This window comes from Bison bison, unplaced genomic scaffold (genome assembly GCF_000754665.1).
Source record: "Bison bison bison isolate TAMUID 2011002044 unplaced genomic scaffold, Bison_UMD1.0 scf7180017864368, whole genome shotgun sequence".
Lineage (NCBI taxonomy): Eukaryota > Metazoa > Chordata > Mammalia > Artiodactyla > Bovidae > Bison > Bison bison.
The window spans coordinates 5965550-5971495 of record NW_011494940.1 but is presented as its reverse complement, the minus strand read 5'-3'; positions in this window follow the sequence as shown (position 1 = coordinate 5971495).

The window sequence follows — 5946 nt, the reverse complement described above, 5'->3', positions numbered from 1 at the left end:
TAATCATATTCCAAAGAGAAAGGGTGTCAGTGGTTACTTTTTCTGGGCAATGCAAAGTGTAATAAGTTTTTACCTGTTTCCCTACATTTTCCCAGGTATCTAGGTTACCAGTGCCCTCTTCTGGAAACCAAAGACATTGCTGTTGTACAAATGTAAAAAAGGATTGAATACTAGCCTTCTTAACTTTAATTCCTCTTTTATTTAACAATTGCAAGATTACTCCTATAAAGAGTTGTTTTTCTTTTGATTCGTTGTTACCCGTGTCAGTGATTTCTGTCTTCAAGGAAAGATTCAACACTACCCACTCTTCCTCACCCTACCTATCTTATGCAAGGGGGTTTACAGCAACCTAAATGGGGTCCTAGCCATTCCAAAAACTGGACAATGGGGAGACTTACCTTCAGGTTCCTGTTCTGGGTGCCACTTGATGGGGTCCAGCCCCAGCAGGACTCAGGGATACCCTCAGGATGAACGGCATTGGCAAGAGAGAAAGTAAAGGAGAGAAAATGAGGCTGATATTCCTTGGTTTACACAGAAAGCCAATAAAGCCCCTGACACAGCACTTGCTCTGTTCATGGAGGCCAAAGGTACCCTCTCGATGGAGCGAAGATGCAGAGCACCTTCTCGATTGGGTCCTAGAAGCCCCGGCAAAAAAGTGAACTCAGAGAGCCTCTGTGCTCTAGGGAATCTGGCTGAGAAAAAGAGAGAGAAAGAAAGAGAGAGAAAGAGAGAATGACACAGGAGACGCAGCTTAGGTAAAACGGGTCTACAGCTTTATTTTCAAAAGGGGCTTTTATACCTGAGTTACACATTTCCAGAAGTGAAAGATACAATGTCATGCAGAATCAGCTCAACATTCCATCAGTTTTACCTTTATCGAAACCAGGACATTTTTTGCATAACTTTTCACAAACAAGTGTCATATGTTATGTACATTATCTTCTGGCCCTGTGACCTGTTAACATTTTGTGACTTTTTCTTGATAAAGGTTGGTCAACCTGAAAACCTGTTTTCCCTTTATCTTTCCATCTGCAGTCCCCCTCAGGAAACAGAGTTACATTCTCATGGAACAAAGGTGCAGTGGGTTACAATAAATAAAGTACTTATTAACTCAAGGGTCTTATGTTGCTAATACCAAGGCTACTGCTTGTTTTTCTTGCATACCAACTATACTAGCTAATGCACTCCGAGGCGCAAATTGGGTAAAGGACAGGGAAACTCGGAAGGAAACATTGGCTCAACAATGCAGTATTATTCTAATAAAGCTTTTTTTATCACTCAAAGGTTATGCTTGGGGTTTTGTGAGCAATCATGTGCGTTAGTTACAAGAGTGTGAAAAACCTGCCAAGCAAGCTAAAATAGTAACAGAGGGGTTATAATTAAAATGTTCCTTTCAAGCCCAGGAGACTTATTAACTACTGCCTTAAGTTGATTTTCTTCAGAGAATGATGGTCAGGGAGAGCACCTTGTTAATGTCAGAAGAATTGGTTAAAGGCATAATATAGTAAACAGTAGACAGACAGATTTTTGTTTCGGGCAGATGCTTGAGCAAGTCCAGGGAATCCCTCGAGTCCTGATCCGCCTTTGCCTGTCAGATCTTCTCTGCATGACCTTTGTCATGCGTGAGATCTCCCGTGGTGGCTCCTGGCAAATGTGGTTCTGTTCTCCATGTGAGAACACACCCAAGCCTGCCTGGTTGCCCAAGCCTTTGGGGCCGGGAACAGTAAGAGGATCAAGCTAAGCCATTCATCCTATAGTCCTGATACCCAATATATGTGTTCTGCAAAGAGTACAATTAGTGATGTTTCAAACTGGAAGACTCTGCAGGTAGCAGGTCCTTATGCTGCAGTTCTGGTCCATCACTGAAAGCACACAAAAAAGGCAAACCTTGGTCATGCTCATGGCAAGGTCAGGGAAAGTATGCCTGGCACTTCAGAAGGACAGAAAGGCCCTTGTAGCCGGGTGGCCAAGGGGTTGTGTGGTCACTACCTTTGGCTTCTGTGTCTGGGGTTGCTGCCTGTTCCGTGTCTTGGAACCTCTGAATTCTCACTGGTCACCCACAGGCACTTTCCTCCTGTCTCTCCTTTCTGCCAAGCATCCTTGGTGCACCATTCTGACTCCACTTAGAACTTGCTCGCTCAGTGAGATAACAGGGATCGGCACCCTGACTTCATTGCTTCTGCTGGCTGGAGTCTAGGTGGAGTCTTTCCCTATGACTTTCATACTTTGCTATTCAACTCCCATTACCTGGTTAGGTCATTTCTGACAGCTCATACTCATAAGCGTACTGGCAGGTGGTTCTGCATGTGCATGTGCATGTACACAGTAACATCCCTGAGAGGAAACTTGCACATATGCAGAAGTACATGTTTTATTCTCCAGGAACGTGAACTTTGGTAAGCACCCAACTTTCTTTGTCCTGGTTATTTTCTTTCACTTGCTCATCTCAGATTTCACTTCTGACTCTGTAACTTAGCGCCAAGAGTGTTTGATCCACCCAGACTTCACTGATTTACTAAATGCCAAGACTCCCTTTCAGTTGCTCTCATTAGGCCCAGTTAGGTCTTCATACAATCAGGTATACCTGCTTGCCTACAAAGCCAAAGTGCCAATGAAGCCTGTCCCTGGTTGGGCCCAAAGACATCCAAGACAGCCACCTGGAAGGCAGGGTCCCTCTGAGTGTCACCTGGTGCAAATCCCCTATGACAAAATCAGAGAATCTGCTCCAGGGAGAGAGCCAGAATCCTCCCTCAGATGCAGACGCACACCTTTGCCCTTCTAGACCCCACAGCCAGGTGCATGACAACAGAGGAAAGAAGGAATTCACGTCAGGACTTTCAGCACACACCATGGGGTATCTTTGGCAGGACCACTATTGCCTAGACCCTGGACCCTGAAAACTAGCAGGCTTCAAATTGCCCTCAGGAGCTTCCCCATCTCCCACTCTCCCGAGTTCCCTAGGGCCATGCAATAAGCCCACCATCCTTGCTTCCTCCCTGTTCCCTCCCTCACAGGCACATCCCGGGAGAGGGCCACACACGTACAGCCACTCCTGCACATTCTTTGCCTACCTGCACTTCCAGGGAGGCTGGAAGTATCTGGAGGCATGCCATGCTCACACCCTGTCTCTCCTAGGATGCCTGTCGTTTTGCACAGACAGCCTACCTTAGCTTATCTTGCATTTTGTGTCACATAGTGCCAGTGTGTGCCAACCTCATGGAGAGAGCGTGCTGGCTTTTGGGCTGATCCTGGGCAGCACAGGCCAAGGACCTTTCTGTGTCTCCTCGCATGTGTGGAACAAGTCCTCAGTGCAACAGGCAATCTGTGGCTCTTTCTTCTTCAGGTCTCTGCCCTTTTCTGCAAGACGTTAGGCTCCTCACCATCCCAGTCCTGATGTAGCCACATCCACCATTTCCAAAGGGCGGCCCATGTGACCGCAGACTGAGGGCTCCACAGCCAGTGGTTTCAAAGCCCTACCCCACCTGATTTGTCCTGGGTGAATCCTCAGACCATGCACCCCCTCTTCCCGGTCCAAACACACACAACAACACGGTAGAAATGATGAGTTGTTTTTGTATTTGGTCTAATTGCAGATTTCTGGAGCCACGGTCTGGAGTTATCACTGGCCATCCTTTCCTCGTTCCCATCCTAAACAGGGTCACTGCAGAGATTCAGCGACCAACTACCCTTAGACTGGGGACGCCTCGTGCCTCCTCTTATGGTTGCTCGGCACCTCCTCTCCTGTCGCCTTCATCTCTGTGTCTGCCCTGGGCCAGACACACACACACACATACACACACACACACACACAAACACAGCCTACACAGCCTACACAAGCACATACATGTATACACACAAATGCTCGGCATGGGAACACAAATGCAAACAGGAAACACAGGTGTTTCATAAGCCCATGTTCCCTGATTGTGTTTGTGTCTCCGTGCTGAGCATATGTGTGTATACACGCATGTGCTTATGTCAGCTGTGTTTGTGAGTGTGCGTGTGTGTTTGTGTGTGTGTGGCCCAGGGAAGATGCAAAGATGAAGGTGACAGGAGAGGAGGTGCTGAGTTACCATAAGTGGAGGCATGAGGTGTCCCCAATCTAAGGGTGGGTGGTTTCTGCAATGTCAGAGATGTAGTCGGTAGGCACAATACCCTGCCCTTGTGGCTCCCTGTTCACCTCCTCCATGAGCTCTTCTCTCCATGAGGGTAAAGATGCAAGCTTCTAGGTGCCTCAGCTTGCCTCCCAGTAAGGCATTAACAGCTTCCATGATGCCTCTGCAAAGTCTCACAGCACAGGCACATGGCTAACATGATCTTCCCACTCCCCACCAGGTCCCATACCCACCCATCCTCAGTCCCCTTCACTGACCTTCAAGTCGATCTTGTAGCTAAGAAAGTCTTTATCTTGGTTGCTGATCATGACAGAAACTTGAGGGTGGTTCATAATCTGCTTTAGGTCAAGGAGCTATTTAGGACACATGCTGGGCCAGAAGACCCAATAGCAATAGTCCTAGTCTTGGGTGGAAGAAGCACACTGGAAAAGGAGTTTCCAATGATGCTGGGTACTTCCTCTTGCCCAGCCACCACTCATGTCCTCAGGCCCTGCCATACCATCAGACACGCTCATGGCTCCGTGTTCCCTGTGGTGTTTTGCATCTGAGGTGGTCTGCATCCCCCAACCAGGGGCTGTTTATCACACCTACTGTCCTCCTCCTGACTTTTGTGTGCTGGGTAGTGTCATGTCACTGCTTACCTGGTCAGTATTTGCAGTCCCTGTTGCACACTGTGTCTTCAAGCAAGGGGGTGGTGTGCCTGTGTATGTATGTGGGTGTGTGGGTGTGTGTGTCTTCAACAAGAAAGCCCTGTGTCTTTGACCTGCTTCCTGTCTTCACAACAGATGGTAGGCATGTGTCTGAATTCGTCTGGCACTCAGAGCAGATGAGAACAGCAGCCCCTTACAGTTCCAGCTTGCTTGTGGACCACCTCGTGCATTTTCACTGCACTAGTGAGTGCAAATGCAGGGGTTCTGACTGACGGGCATGGGTCTTCGGACTCTCGCACTCTCAGATATTTCCCAGGATCATCCACATTTATAACAATAACTGTCTGCCGAGGTTGCTCTGGTGTACTGTCTCTGGTCATTTCTGGACTCGGGTGCTGCTCCTCCTCAGATGCAGGCCTGAGGAACACACCCAAAGTCATGGCTGTGACACTTACAGGTGTGGCCCTGCCAGACTCTTCTCAGCTGTGCCTCTGGAGCCTGCCTCTCCCCCGGACCACACTTCATTCAAGGGTCTCCCACACCTTCCCTGTTCCCTTGCCCTGTGCCCTCACCTGTTTTAGCAGGATCTTTAGCACAACCATCTTGAAGGTTAAATTCTTAATTTGGCTATAAATCTTATGAATTTTAACAGCACAGTAACACAATTTTTCTAATGTGCACTGTTAGAGTTTGGTGAGATCTTGGTGAGTTTCTTGCTTTCAGTTAGAAAGCCCTGCATTACTCTTAGGGCTGTAGTGTCTTCTGAAACTGAAAGAAAGACTACAAATATTCCAGACTAATTTGATTATGATACATTTTTCTAAAGACTTAAACAGTTTCTGCTTCCCCGCCGCCCAAAAAATTACCGCTAACTCCTGACGATCTTCATGATTTTATTGTGGGAATCTGGTAGAATTGAGATTCCTCAGTGCTTAGTAATTTCATCAGTAAGCTGTTCTGAGGTGAAAAACACATTGGAATTAGTCTTTAAATTAGTCCTAGACACAGCAATCAGGGGAAAAGGAAATAAAAGGAATACAGAGTGGACACAAACAAACTATTACTGTTAGAAGATGGCATGACCCTCCACACAGCGAACACTAAGGATGCCAGCAGAAAATTACTCGAGCTAATCAATGAATAGAGTTAGCTGCAGAATACAAAATTAGTACTCAGGAATC